The sequence below is a fragment of the Canis lupus genome, chromosome 18, assembly GCF_003254725.2.
Source record: "Canis lupus dingo isolate Sandy chromosome 18, ASM325472v2, whole genome shotgun sequence".
In the NCBI taxonomy this organism is placed as follows: domain Eukaryota; kingdom Metazoa; phylum Chordata; class Mammalia; order Carnivora; family Canidae; genus Canis; species Canis lupus.
Window position 1 is genome coordinate 1,861,610 of NC_064260.1, and position 15,524 is coordinate 1,877,133.

At 52.3% G+C, this 15,524-nt stretch overlaps 1 protein-coding gene across 4 annotated transcripts in view; it reads right to left on the reverse strand.

Moving 5' to 3' along the window:
• DDC (dopa decarboxylase) overlaps positions 1-15,524 on the reverse strand; it is a 74,358-nt gene that overhangs the window by 58,144 nt on the left and 690 nt on the right. Inside the window, exon 1 of one of the 4 annotated variants that reach the window (XM_025449411.3) lies at positions 9,584-9,734. The exons of 1 other annotated variant lie outside the window; for it this stretch is intronic. The gene's annotated coding sequence lies outside the window, so the exon portion shown is untranslated. Of the gene's footprint in view, positions 1-6,196; positions 6,330-9,230; positions 9,368-9,583; positions 9,735-15,524 lie in introns of those variants that run through there. 2 more of the 4 variants (XM_025449414.3, XM_025449413.3) reach the window with 2 other exon arrangements.

Here is a 15,524-nt window from a genome sequence, read left to right on the forward strand (position 1 = left end):
TTTGAATTGCTTGTCCACTGCTTTTACTTAATTGCGAAAGCTCTGCTGTACTAGGTTTTCTCTTATCTCTGTGATGTATCCTGCAGACATTTTCTTCATGTTTTTGTTTGACCTAATTTTGCTGATGATCTATAAGAATTTCAATTTTTAGGTAATCGAATCTCATGATCTTTTCCTCGATGATTTGTACTGTGTGAATGACTATTAAAAATGTCCTGTGGATGGGGCGCCCAGGTGGCCCAGGAGGGTGAGCACCTGACTCTTGGCTTGGGCTCAGGTCTGATCTCAGGGTTATGAGATCGAGTCCTGCGTCAGGCTTCATGTCCTGGACAGAGTCTGCTGTGTCTCTCTCCTCTGCCCTTCCCCTCTGTGCTCTCTCTTTCTTTCTTTCTCTCTCTCTCTCAAATAAATAAAAGAAATAAAAAAAAATTCCTAGTGGAGTAGGTATTGGGGCCAACTGCGTGTGCCCTGCTGGGGGGTAGCACGTGTACAAGTGGAGACCCAGCGTGCGGACCTGGGCAACATTAAGAAGGATGCTTCAGGGGCAGCCCGGGGGGCTCAGTGGTTTAGCGCCGCCTGCAGCCCAGGGCGTGATCCTGGAGACCCGGGATCGAGTCCTGTGTCGGGCTCCCTGCGTGGAGCCTGCTTTTCCCTCTGCCTGTGTCTCTGCCTCCCTCCCTGTGTCTCTAATGAAAAATAAATAAAATCTTAAAAAAAAAAAAAAAAAAAGGAAGAAGGATGCTTCAGTTCCCCGAGAATCGGCTGCTGCCTGTGATCCACACAGCACAGATGGCCAACACAGGGCACCGCAGGGAAAACGGCCGGACACCCACCGTCTCATCCCGCAGAAGAAATAGTCCCAAATTATAAGAGGAGGCCGGCTCATGACATCCCAGTTCTTTTGCCATCTATTTGCCTACTGTGTCCCACATGGACCTTTCTAGAAGGCTCTTACTGCCACGGCCACAGGGGATCTTGTGCTCATTTTGTAGCTATTTGATAGCTCAGGCCCCTGAGCTGGGCAGACATTGGCTGGAAGACGTCGACCATGATGCAGCCTGGGAGTGACGCCTCTGCAGGCCCTCACAGGAGCCCGTACCGACATCATCTGATCCCCGGGCGGGCCAGCCCGGGATTCTGTGTGCACCGTCACCGTGCTGCGTGGGTGCAGGTCCCTTGCCTGCCTGGACCTCTGCACCCGGCACCCCACCCCCTGGCTTCTCGGTCAGGCAGGTCCGAACTCCCCTGCACTCCCTCGTCTCTGTTGCCTGCCCCATGGCTTATTTGGTTTTGTGCTTTATCTTTGTGCAGATGTTTCCTGCTAACGGGGGCTCCTCCAAGCAGCATCTTCAACTGTTGCTTTTTGCTTTCTCAGGACCAAGCACTGACCCGAGGTCACACTGAGCTCCTCAAATGCTTGCGGTCTAGGGGATGAATGAGTGATGATATGAGTGGACGAACCAAACATCTTCTGGTCCTGTAAACATTTTCTTTCTGGAATATGTTCTAGTATACCCTACTCCTTTTTTTTTTTTTTTTTTGATTTTATTTATTCATGAGAGACACAGGGAGAGAGGCAGAGACACAGGCAGAGGGAGAAGCAGGCTCCATGCAGGGAGCCTGACGTGGGACCTGATCCCACGACCCCAGGGTCATGCCCTGAGCCAAAGGCAGACGCTCGACTGCTGAGCCACCCAGGCATCCCTACCCTACTCTTTACCTTTAAAACAGCCAGTATCTGCCTTAGAAAAAGCCCCAAGAGACAAAGGTCCTGGGGCACCTGGAGACTCAATGGGTTAACCATCCGCCTGTGGCTCTGGTCATGATCTCAGGCTCCTGCCCAGAGGCGAGCCTGCTTCTCCCTCTGCCTCTGTCTCCTCCAACCTGCCTGTGCTCTTTTTCAAATAAATAAAAATCTTTTAATTTTTTTTTTTAAGAGAGAGACAATGGCCCCCACGGAACCCTGACCCATCCCCTCCGGGTCCCTCACGTCCATGCCCAGCCTCTGGGCCTCCAGCCTCACTAACAGCTCAATTAGCCCAGCATAGACCCGAATTTTCACCTTGGACTGGAGCTTCCCTCTCCTGTGGCTCCAAAGTCCCACCAGAGCCTGGACCAACCTCAGCCATAGTGTTTGGCCAGAACCCACACCAGGCCCTGGAGGGTGTCCCATACGCCGTGGGGGTCGGGTGGCTGAGCGCCCGTGGGACCTCAGAGATGACACAGCTGAACTGACAGGACCAACCAAGTCCACAGTTTGGGTGTTGGGGAGTCAGTCAGCACCGGGGGTGGCCAGGGGCCCACCGCAAAGGGGTGCTCTGCGTCTGTCTGTGGTCCTGCCTCCAGCTGCTCAGCAGCCAGGTCTTGTCCAAACCCTGGGACGCTGGACACTGCAACCTTTCCTGGTCTTCCTCCTCTAACTTGATAAAAAGTGCTTACACTTTTTATACACTATTCCAAGAAAAATGAACCGTAATTAGGATTTGAAACACGCTTCCCCCGGGGCCTGAGGCCTTGTCTCTTTCCCTGACGCACATCAGCACCAATCCAGGCATATAAGTAATTGGACCAATTTTCCTCTGAGTCACCTGGCTTCTTGATGGACATTTCCTCTGCGGGTGCAGAAGCAGAAATAACCCCAACGCCAGAATTGCTTCTTCTAACCCACACCACGAGGAAGCTTCCAGCAATGAGAGTCTTCTAACAATAGGGTGGCTAGCTCTGTACTTGCCTTAAGAGAAATCCCCGACGCTCTTCCCTAACTGGGAAGACTCTGGTTAACAATTTAGGAGCTTTAAATTTAATCTTTAAATTAGCATTTTTTTCAATGACAGTGTAGCCAGTGAAGAATCTCGACAGGCCCCCGGAGAGGCCTGGGGGCACGGCCAGCTCCTCCGTCAGGTCAGGATGGCAATGGTGCTGTGGCACATCCTTGAGCTCTGACACCCCCTCGGCCCTGCACAAAGGCGCCTGGTCAAAATGCCCATCCCTAAGCACTCTTGGGAGGTTAAATGGGATAATGAGTTAAGTGGCCCTCAGAGTTGGCATTGGGGCAAAATTTTTTATTAAAACTAGAGGAAATGATGTGGGGCATGGTGGGGGGGTGAGCGGAGGGGATATATGGGAACTCTGAACTGCCTTCTCAATTTTCCTGCAAACCTAAAATTGCTCTTAAAAACAGAATTTTTAAAAAATAAAAATAAATGTATTAACTGAGCAAAAGTACCTCATTTTGTGAGGTAGGAGAACCAGCAGCAACAGCTCCTCCCTCTCCTTCGGTGAAACATGATTTCACCTTTTTCTTCCATCCATGGTCCTTGAGCTCATCTCTTTACAAATGGAAATCCCAGTGTTTTGCAAACGCAGCTTCTTTTCTTTTCTTTTTAAATTTCAATTCAGTTAATTAACATATAGTGTATTATCAGCTTCTGAATACATAGAGTGTAGTGATTCATCAGTTGCATGTAACACCCAGTGTTCATTCGATCAACTGCCTCCTTATTAGCCCACAAGAGAGCATCTGTAAGGAACGCAAATACATCGAGACTAAAGAGCATCCAACTGAAGAATGAATGGGTCAACCAGGAGATTAAAGAAGAATTTTGAAGATTCACAGAAACGAAAATGAAAATGCGACTGTTCAAGACCTTCCGGATACAGCAGAGGTTTCCCTAAGAGGAAAGTACACAGCAACACAAGCCTTTCTCAAGAAGACAGGTCTCGGGACGCCTGGGTGGCTCAGCAGTTGAGCCTCTGCCTTTGGTTCAGGTCATGATCCTGGAGTTTCAGGATCAAGTCCCATGTCAGGCTTTCCAGAGCCAGCGTCTCCCTCTGCCTGTGTCTCTGCCTTTCTCTCTGTCTCTCATGAATAAATATATAAAATATTTTTAAAAAAGAAATAAGACAGGTCTCAAATACACAACCTGAACTTACCCTTAAAGGAGCTGGAGTGAGAACAGCAAATAAAGCCTAAATCCAGCAAGAGAAGACAAATAATAAAGATAAGACCAGAAACCAATGAAATAGACACCAAAGGAACAGTAGAAAAGATCAATGAAGCTAGGAGCTCGTTATTTGAAAGAACGAATGAGATCCATAAACCCCCAGCCAGACTCACCAAAAAAGAAAAGAGGAAGGACCCAGATACATAAAATCATGAACGAAGGAGGAGAGATCACAACCAACACCCAAGAAACACAAACGATTATGAGAATGTATTATGAGCAACCACATGCCAACAGATTAGGGAACCTGGAAGAAACGGACGCATTCCTAGAAACGCACAAACCACCACAACTGGAACAGGAAGAAATAGAAAACCTGAACGGACCCAGGACCAGCCAAGAAATTGAAGGAGTCCTCAGAAACCTCGCAGCGTCTTTGCAACCCCTGGGGCCCTGGACTGTGCTCGGGGACGCCATCAGATGGCACAGTGAGAGGTAGGGCCTGGGAGCAGGGCGAGGGCTTGAGGCTCAGACCTCCCTGCCTACAAACCAAAAACGCGCCTCTTGGAGGCCGCGATGGATGCAGGGCCTTGGCTTCGCACGCCTAGCCCACACTCCTCCAGAAAGCTGTCTGAACGAGTCAGTCCTGCGTGCAGATGGTCAGTAGGCCGCCGCGCACAAGCCCTGAGAGCTACCGAGAAACTCCACAGACTCACTCACGTGGGAGGAGAAGCAACCGCAGGAGAGGGTGCTCCCGGGAGGCAGTGCGCACGCAGGACGGAGTGTGGACTCTGTTCAGAGTCCCGGGTTTGCACCTTATCTTCACTGCTCACTAACAAGGAGGAAGGCTGATTAACTTCTGGGAGCCTCCACGCCCCACTCCCACCCGATCCGGGGCAGAGCGGAGATCCGAGCAGGCTGGCCCTGCCCGAGCCGGCCCCGCGGGGGAGCCTCAGCCTGTGTCCTGTGGACACAGGACATACCTGTGTCCTCCACGCTCCCCCAGCGCCTCCCACTGGCAAAACGTACAGGATCCAGGTGTCCTGGGAGGGGGCTCAGCGGGTGGGGCATGACTAGAGACCCAAGGCCGGCTTCCTACCTCATTTAAGCTTGGGTACACCTGCGCTTTTGCCGCCCTAATCTTACAGGTGGGAAGTCTGAAGCGTTAGGGCCTGGAGACGTCAGGCCCTTCCCGTGTGTGGAGCGAGGGGTGGCAACGCTTTCCCAGCTCCGTGTCCTTCTTGCCCAAGGGCCCTTCCTGCAACCCCGATGCTTAAGGCAGGTACCTCCGATCACACACGTACCGCAGTCTCCCACTCACTTTCATGCACATGGGGGTGTCCCTGCCGAGGCAGGGACTCTCATCCATCGGCATTTATAGTAGCGGACGGGTGCCCAGCAGCATGTGGAGCTCGCGGCACGTACTCTCTTACTAATCTTCGTAATAACCTCGTCAGGAACAGTACCATCCTCCTGAACTCATGGAAAAGGGCCTCAGCCGAGAGGCTAGGGGCCCCCCCTGGACCCCGCACCCTGGCCTGGCCCCCCCTGAATGCACTGGACTCAGGCACAGGGGTGGCACGTGCCCGGCAACCCTGGCCAGGGTTTGGGTTGACAAAGCCTGAAAAAAAAAGACTAAATTCTGGAAACCCGTGTCCACCCCCATCCGCTCCGGGAAGGTTTCCCGGGCGCCCCCTGGAGGCCACAGCGTCCAGGCTGCTTCCCCAGGGCCTGGCTTGCAGAGCTGGGGCTCCCGGCCCAAGGGAACAGGACAGGCTGGCTCCAGCTCTCTGGGGAGGCGTACCTGTGCCAGGTGCCCGACCTCTTGTCGCCGCCGCCTCCAGTCTGAGACATGTGGCCATTGTGCCCGGAATTCCAAACGAGGGTTTGTAATCAGTAACCTGCCAAGGCATGAGCTCCGGCCAAGGCAGGGCTCTAACGGGCGGCACAGGGCACCCGGGCAGCACCCCCCGCCCCCTGTCTGGCCAGCGTGGCTGTGCTGGGGACGATCCCGGCTGCACCGCACCGGCCCCGAGCAGAGAGACTGTGCACCTGGGGTCCGACCTGACCCACAGGCTGGAGGCCCGGCTGTGCTGCAGGAGGCTGGGCCGCTGCCCCGCCGCGCTGGCCTCCCCCAGTCGGCCTCCTGCCCCGTAAACCGGGCGGTGAGATGCTGCCGGCAGGAGGCGTGGGGCTCTGAGCAACGTTTGTTGCTACACGTGGAAACCATCGTATGACAACAGGGGCCTGACCTGGCTGGGTCACCTGGCAATGACCGAATCCCAGGGTGGTGCAGGGGCAACCGTAGGAAAGCCCCACCCGGACAAAGCCCCGGGGCCGGCCTCGCTCCTCGGCCACGGCCCCGCTCCTCGGCCACGGCTGCGAGCTGGGAGGGAACCGGTTCTGCTTTATGGCCTGGTTAATGAGCAACCCCGTCGGAGCTCGGCCCACAGCTCTCCAGGGTAGGGCCCAGAGAGATCGCGATTTCCCTTTCACCCCCCCCCCCCGCCGGGAAAACACGCTACTCCCACTCACATCCCTGCAAACGTATCCTGATGTGACCTGACGCTGACTGAGAAATGGAAACTTGAAGCTACCTCAGAGGAAAAATACGTTGGCCACAACCTTGTTGATGTCGCTCCGATTTACTCCTGATCTTGGACAATTAGGATGGTGGGCATCTCGCTTGTCACTCATTTGTCCCGCTTGCCCAGCTACGTGTGCCCGGAGTGCACACGTTCACCCTAAGCAACACCTGCCGGGAAGCCTCCACAGGGTGGCTGTGCCCGGACATGGTGCACCTGCCGCACAGCCTGTCCCTTGTCGGCTGCTGCCACCACCAGCCACGTTGCTTCACCTCCCGTGGGGTCTGTCCCTCGGAGGTGTCCACGCCCGAACGGAGTTAACAGGTGTCAGGCTCTCCGCCCTTTTGCACGTCGTCAGCCTCCTTCCAGAAGACCCACAATGCGACAAACACGTCACCCGCCAGGCGGCACGGCATGCATGGACACCCCCTCTCTGCTACCTTTTATCATTTGTTCGCATTTCCGATCCAAAGGTAGAATTTTTACATTTTATCGCTCTCACCCATGTTTGCTATTCTGAGAAGTTCATACAGGAACCATCCAGTAATTCCAATTACTCACTCCCCACCTCCCACCCCACCCGCCCCCGCCGTTTCCACTTCAGTTCACGTTATTCCAGAAGACACTTTCCTTGCATGGAAAGCACCTGTCCTCCCCCTTGAAAGTCTCGCCCCCTTTCTCTCCCTGTCTCGTAGTCACATTAACAGCTCACAGAAGGCCCCCACCATCTGCCTTTCCCGTAGACGCGACACTATTAAATTATGCTCTAGCTGGTTGCTTTTTTTCATAATAGTGGTCACGTCCTGTGGCTCGGTCACATATTGATTTATCATCTATTTCAAATACACGACACCTGCCACCGTAAGTCTGTTCAGTAGGCACACTCTTTACGGAGTCCCTGTTTTTTTTTTTTCTTTCCTTTTCACAAATCGGGTCAGTGGTAAATATTGACTGCGATCTCCCTGCCACTCCTCGGAGGCGGTTGCGCCCACCGTTGCTAAGAAACCTGCGTGCGAGGCTTCTGCAAGTCAAAGCCCAAGAACACGTTGACCCACAGTTGCCACATCCTATTGTCCAAGGAAAGCAGATGAGCCCCCGCTGCTGCCCAACTTCTGCTAGGCTCACGCACGCCGTGTCTCGTCTGCCTCTGCCGAGCCTGCTGCCCGCGCGTGTTCCAACTGCCGTTTGATGGGCTTCAGAGGGGCTGGCGCCCCGATCCTGGCCGTGGCACTGGCAGCAGGAGCTGTGGGTGCTGCAGCCGGCCTCCACCCCTGCAGCTGTGGCCGTGGCCGCCCGGGCCTGCCCAAAGCAAGCTGTGGCCTGGGCTAGGGAGGCGGCACCTGCGGCCCAGGGTGTGCTCTGGGTTTCTTCGGGTGCTGCGGGGCTGCAGGGCCCGACGCAGGAGCAGGTGGGCGGTGAGAGCCCTGACCTGAGCCGCCACCTGGGCGGAAGCGGGCAGAGGCTGGACCAAGTGCGCTGAGCTCCGTGCCCCCCGGAGAAGGGCCTCCCCAACTCCCTCCCACCCGAGCAAACGCTGCAACCGTCACCCTCACCGGGCCAGCCGGGACCTCCCCATCGTCACAGCAGCTTTGCAAGGTAGCAGCACCAGCCTGGCCCAAGAAATGGGGGGACGGGCTCGAGGAAGCAGGGGGCTCATCTCAGCCCCACGGCCACTGGCACTTCCCGTCGTGGCCCTGCACACCCGGAGGACTGGGTCACTCCCCTTAGGCCGTGTGTGTGTCCAGGCGCTGCCTCGGTCACCCCTGTCGCCCCTGACGCCCTGAGCATCCTCCAGACGTGCTGACGAGCACCCGGCGCCCTCCAGGACCTCTGTTACCCACAAAGTCTAATTTCCCTGGAGTCTTTCCCCAGACTCACCACCAGATTCAGTTTCCGAGGTTACAGGGTAAAACTTTCAGAAGGATCCACCTCTTAGAGAGTGGAAAACTGATGTAAATCCCCCCACCCCGTACTTATTTGCATTTGTAAGGGCTTGGCAGGGTTTGTTTTCTTTTCTTTTTTCTTTTTTTTGAATTATTGTCATCAAATTGACCGTGTGCACAGGGGCGTGTGCACCTGCTACGTGTCCAGGAAAGGGACAGAGGCTGCGGTAAAGGACGCAGTCTTTCCCATTCAGAACTGTCCGGACCCTCCTGGTCATGCCCACGTTGACCTCCAGGAGCCGGCTGTCTCTGCGGGGATCTCACAGGCTGCCTCCACCCGGGAAGGCTCTGTTTCCTTGTGGCAGCCCGCAGGGCCCAAGCAGGCCGGCTCCGAGGCTGTCACCCACACCCTTGCTCTGGGGACGGTCTCCATGGGGGAAAGGCCGCCCATCTGCCCCAGAAACCGAGTGAGCGGCCAGTTCTCGGAGCCTTTGAGGGAGAAATAGGATTAGGGAGGGAAAATAAGAGAGAGATAGGATTAGGAGGGGAAAATAAGAGAGAAATAGGATTAGGGGGGGTACCCAGATCCCTTGCTTGAATCTCCCTTGGAAACTGGAGAAAACAGTGCTCCCCAGCAGGTGAGCACATCCCCACCTGCAGGTGGCTGGCTCATTAACCCCAGCTCCCCTTGCTGCCCTCCTGCTGCCCCGCTGCTGCCTTCAGGACCCTGTAGGGGGACTGCTGCTCTCCCTGGGGAGCTGTGCCCTCGGCCCCCGGCCTCCCTTCCCACCGTCCCAGCCTCTGTGCCCCACACGCACCGCGAATCAGCCTGGAAGCCGATCCCCACTCGCTTTGCTCTATTGCTGTCGCGCTTGAGGGACGGCGGGCTGAAAAACCATCACAAGTTTCTGCTTCTCTGCCTGACTTTTTGCTTAGAGACACACGCCCAGGGCAGGTGGCTTGGGTTGGTGCCAACGTCGAGGGAGCGTTCCCAGGGCGCCCCGCAGCCCGTGGCTGGGCGCCGAGCCGTCCCGAGCCACAGCCAGAGGACGCCGACCGGCTGTGGTGACGCAGCCCTCTGGGCCCCAGACCCCAGGCTGCCGGCCATGCAGGGGCCACGCCGGCAGGGTGGCCGGTCCCTCGGGCTACGAGGACAAAGAGCAGTACTCACAGGCAGCCCAGAGGTGCTCACTCGCTCGCTCTCCTCTCTCCTCTCTTCCGTGACAGTTCAAAGGCACAGAGGATGTGATTGCCACTTATATAGACAGTGTCCGCCTCCCCAAAGCCAATCAGCAGCGTGCTCTGCTTATTTACCCGCAGCATCTCCCACCTCCACCCTGCAGCTCCCCACCCGCCCGCCCGAGGGCAGGGGGAGGGGGGCAGAGCAGGACCACGGGGCCATTGGAGGCGGCGGGGCCGGGGCCACAGGCGCAGGGAAAGGGCTCTGCGTCCCCGGCGCTCCGTGCAGGACCCAGACTCGGGGACACCCTCAGGGCGACCTCTGCGCAACCGCGGGCTGCCCGGCTCTCAAGGAGGAAGGACCAGCGCGGACAGGGCTGGCAGGGAGGACTGGCTCGGCCAGCCCTGGGCCGTCGGTGCCCGCTGCCTGGGGGTGACAGGGCGGCCACCAAGCCCCTCCACACACAGGCCGCTGCCCAGCCCGTCGGTCCGGGTCGGAGAGCCGCAGGAGCAGCCGAGGACCTGGCCCAGTTCATGCGATTCAAAATCCTGCTCTAACCCTGAAGCCGACCAGCACTCAGCACACAAATTTCTATTTTTTTTTTCTTTTTAAAAGAGAACATTTTTAAAAACACCTGATTGAAGACGGATTTTCTGATGTTTTATAGCGGGTGTACGGTAATGCCCTGGCTTTTTTTTTTTTTTTAACTGAAGTATAATTGATCTACAATATTATGGGACTTTGAGGCGTCAGGACGGCGATCGGATGCTTGCATAGGTGGTGAAACGAGCCCGCGCACCAGCTGTCACCACCCCAAGCTGACAACACGATCGACTGTACCCTCCCCGCTGCCACGACATCTCGGCAATATCTATATTTTATGGCTGCAAGTTGATATTTCTGGGTATCCATCCCCCCCAGGTCACCCCCCCACCCCGGCGACTGCCAATCTTTTCTTTGTATCAAGTCCAGGTTCTCTTGTTTGTTCTGTTGTTTAGAGTCCACCTGTGAGGGACAGCAGACCTATGGTGTTTGTCTTTCTCTTATTTCACTTAGCATAAGGCCTCAAGGCCCATCACAAATGGCAAGATTCTTGGGTTTCCTTCCTCCCACACCCCCTCAGGCAGGCCGAGCAGTGCAGTACGAGAGGCAGGGTTCATTTCTCTTTTAAGGTGTGCACAGAGCCCACTACTGCACACGCACGCATATGCACGCACACGCAGCATGCGGTACACTGCTGGCCAGGAACAGAGGCCTTGGAGGGCAGGGCTGGGCCTGCAGCTGGTGGGTGGTGGGGCTAATGGACTGGTAGGGAGCCCGGCTCCCGGTGCGTGGCTCCCTCCCTGCCTCAGTGGCTCGGTGAGGGCAGGAGGCTAGGACACTGCTCCTCCCAGCATGGAGGTGGGCTCCTGCAGGCCAGAGGTGGGCAGGAGCAGCGGGACTCAGTGGGAAGAGGGAGCAGCCCGCTGGATGCACCCGCCGGGCCGGCGGCAGGTGGCTGCACGCACAGGGCTCCCCCGGCGAGGACTCCAGGCTCTGGAGAGGGCGGCCCCCACCCTCTTGCAACACACTGCATGGTAAACCTGGATGAAGACAAGGGGGCTCGCCAAGAAGGACAAGTGTGGTGACGGAGGGGCTGACCCCAGCACAGACCTCTGGACCAGGGGGTGAGAATCAAGTGAAATCCACCACTCCTGGGGCTCAGGGGGTGAGCGTCTGCCTCCGGCTCAGGGCGTGACCCCGGGGTCCCGGGTTCGAGTCCCCCAGCAGTGTCCCTTCAGGGAGCCTGATTCTCCCTGTCTGTGTCTCTGTCTCTCTCTCTCTGTGTCTTCATGAATAGATAAAGAACATATTTAAAAAAAAAAAGAGTATCTGTTCTGAAGTGGCTCAGTCAATTGAACATCCAACTCTTGATTTTTTTGCTCAGGTCATGATCTCAGGGTCGTGAGGTTGATCCCTGCATTGGGCTCCACACTCAATGCACAGTCTGCTTGAGGTCCTCTCCCTCTGCCCTTCCCCTGCTCATGAACACGCACACTCTGTCTCTAAAATAAATACAATAAAATAAATCTTTAAAAAAGAATATCAGTTCTTCAAACCATAGAAATTAGGAAGAGAACCTAAAGCAAATAGAAAGAGGAATTTAAAATTTGCTAACTGGGGGTTAGGTTTTATAATATAAAAAGACCTTCTCACTAAAAGAAAGCTCATTTGAATTACGGCATTTATCAGAAATGGAAACAAAATGTCTCATAAATATGTAAAAAGGTTATCTTTCTTGTTAGTGATCAAAGAAGATAACTGTTTATTGCTAAAGTATAGAATTGGAGTTGAGGGGGGGTCAGTCAGTTAAGGGTCTGCCTTCAGCTCAGGTCATGATCCCGGGGTCCTGGGATCGAGTCCCGCATCAGGCTCCCTACTCAGCTGGGCGTCTGCGTCTCCCTCTGCTCCTCCCCCCACTCATGATCTCTCTCTCTGAAAGATATTAAAAAAATCTTTTTAAAAAAGAATTTCCATTGATTCTGTAGATTTGATTCTCTTTCTGGCTACCTAATTACATTCTCTTCAAGGTTTTAATAATTTGTCTGTTATTTCAAGCAGATTTCAATATCTTTCTAGTCCTTTTTCTAATTTCTCTTTCTTGCCTTATTACACTATCTAGGACTCTGCTCTCTAGGATGACGGCCATGAGCCACACCTGCCTGTGGGGCTCTTGAAACACATCCAGTGCTAGTTAGGAAATGCATGCTTCATTTATTTTTATTTAATAATTTATACTCAAATCTAAAAACTGAAGCAGCATAAAAACTTTCCCCAGTACACAGTTTGAGTGTAGGGCTATATTCCACTGAGGTATTGCATAAGATCTCTCATTCTACTGCAGTTCACATGGATTTTTAAATTTTTAAGATGTGGCTACTAGGAAACTTAAAATTTAAGATTCCGTATGTGGGGGTGCCTGGGCGGTGCATTGGCTGAGTGTCCAACTCTTGGTCTCAGCTCAGGTTGTGATCCTAGGGTTGTAAGATAGAACCCAGGTCTGGCTCTTCCCTCAGCACAGAGTCTGCTCAGGAGTCTTCTCCCCCTGCCCCTGCCCCAACTCTCTCACTCTCAAATAAATAAATCTTTACAAAAAAAAAAAAAAAGTTTCATATGTACGTGCCTGGCACTATTCTGGGGTCTCCATGATGCTGTTGAATAGAAGCAGCTGTGAACATCCTTACCTTGTTGACTTTAAAAAAAAATGCTGCTCGCATTTCACTATTAATAACACGGTTTCGTTGGACATTCTTTATTAGAAGATTTCATCTATTCCTTCTTCTGTAATCAATTGATGTTTAATTTTACCAAGATATTTTCTGCATCAGAAGAGAAAAGCATACTTTTCCTCCTCTAAATTAATATGATGATGTCATTAATATATTTTCTAATTTTCAAATAATCCTTTTATTCTTGGGATAAAACTGGTGCATTAACCATTGCGTAGACTTTTTACACCTTTCTCATGAATAAAATTGTAATTTTTCTTGCTAACATGGATTTTCTCTAGTGTCGGATTCTGTGGTCTCATAGACTGGAAAAATCCCTTCTTTTTTAATTCTCTAAGCAATTTATATAATTTTGAAATTTAGAATTATCCAGTCACTGACAGTGTGTGACAAAACATACGTAAAGATAATTTGCCCCTCCTCCCATGTTTGAAGAAATATTCTGAACAAATCAATTTATTTCTTATTTAGGACCAATCAGTAGGATTTCTATTTCCCCTTGATGTTATTTCAAATGTAAATTTAATATAATTTCAAATTTTTAAATTTAATGACAAAGGTTTGTCTCCTTGCTTTAATATACTCATTACCATTTTGCTTGGTTGGATCTATGATGATGTCTCCTTTTTTTTTAAGATTTATTTTTCATTAGAGAGAGAGAGAGTGAGCGGGGGCGGAGGGTGGGCAGTGGGAGAGGGAGAAAGAATCCTCAAGCAGACTTCCCGTGAGCAGGGAGCCCGATGTGGCGCTCGATCCCAGGACCCCGTGATCATGACCTGAACCAAAATCAAGAACCGGCCATTTAGCCGAATGAGCTGCCCAGGTGCCCCTGTAATGACGACCCCTTTTCTTACAATATTATTTACTTATTTTCCCCTCTTCTTGTCTTTAGTTTGTATTGAGATAAAGAACTGAGCTTAAATCCAGAGTTGGATGCTCAAACAAGTGAGCCACCCAGGCGCCCCAGAACTGTTTCTAAATAGAAAACCCTTTAGCTTTGTTGATCTGCCCTCATCTACCTTTATTTTCTTTTTCATTAATTTTTCCTCTTGATCTTTATTATTGCCTGTGTTCGATTATCCTCATTCTGTTATTTCTCTAGCACGTTTAATTAAGTGTTTGTCTCAATTTCTGTGCTCTTCCAATGTAGAATATCAGCATTTGAAACTACATGTTTTCTTCTACATCCTGCTTCCAATCCATATCTCAAGCTTTAAAATGTAGCATATTCCATTAGCATTTATTTCTGAGTATTATTTCACTTCTATTGTATTTTTCCCTTGATGTGTGAGTTGTGGTACCTCTTCAAAAAAACTCCAGACATAGATAGCAATTATTACTTTAAAAAAAATTGAACTGAATTGAATTGAACTGAACTTAATTGAACTGAACTGAATGGAACTGAACAGAATTGAATTGAATTGAACTGAACTGAACAGAATTGAAATGAACTTACCTGAGCTGCATCGGAGTGAGGGAACTCGTGGTAATAATGATTCTCTGACAGGTGTTGAGATTTAGGTCACAGCCTGTTACATCCTCAAATTTTGCAACAGTTCACATGCGCTCGAGAAAGAGCATTCTCTAGCTCTCTGGTGAGGGCTTCTATTTATGTCCAATACATGAAGATGGTTACTTATCGAAATTTTCCAAATCTAATATCCGTGTCCCTTTGATCAATCATCAGTTTACTATCATCGCTAATGATGTGTTGAAATTTTCCATTATGATGGTGAGTTCGTTGATCTCTCCCCATGGTTGTGTCAAGCTTTGCTTAATATACTTAAGGTCTATTTATCTTTCTTCCACTATGAAGATTTAAATTTCAAGCAGCACCAATACATTCCTGTTTTCAAAATGTCCTCAATCCACTCTGTGAGGACATCCCGCGTGAGCGTTCCGGGGTGCCTCTCTATCCCCACACTTCTATGTGGGTAACCCTAGGAGCAAGTGCAAGGCTGAACCCTGGACTTACCCCTGGCAATATGAGTGCCACTTGTCACTTCCTGGACCCAACACACTGGATCACTAGGCGAACCAAGGGCAGGGCAGACTGCCCCCAGGGGTTTGGCCTCCTCTGGTAAGGGACCCTCAGAACTGGGAGCACCGGGCCCCAAGCCTGTGTATGGGGAAAGTATCTCGATAATGCCTGCCGTGCCCTCAGGCCACCTTGGAAGCCCAGAGCCTTTGACCGTGTGTCCCGTCCTGCACTTGCCACTTTCCGGCTGAGCTTTGACGTTCCCTGCCTCCACATTTCCCATCCCCCTCCTGCCGACAGTCCTGCATCTCTGGTCCTGTCCCTCCGGACCCCACTCCTTACTCTCCAACGGGCTCGTGTGAGTACTCTCTGCCTGGGACATGGGCATTGCTTTAAAAATGCAAGGCTCCCCCAGAATGGCAGGGCGGCAGGGGCCAGGCTGTGCCACAACAACATCTAAGTGCTAATTGTGTGGTCACGAGCCAGGAGGTCTTGGGCGACTGTCCTCCTCACCTCTCCTGACTCCGCATCTCGTGTGCCTGAGGATATGTTAAAGATGCAGAAGGTGAATCCCACACACTGACCACTCAGAAGCATTGTTTTAACTCAAGCCTGATGGAGAAGCAATGACCTTCTCAAGGCTGGCATCTTCCGACGGACGGGACTACAATCAGCACGGCAAGTG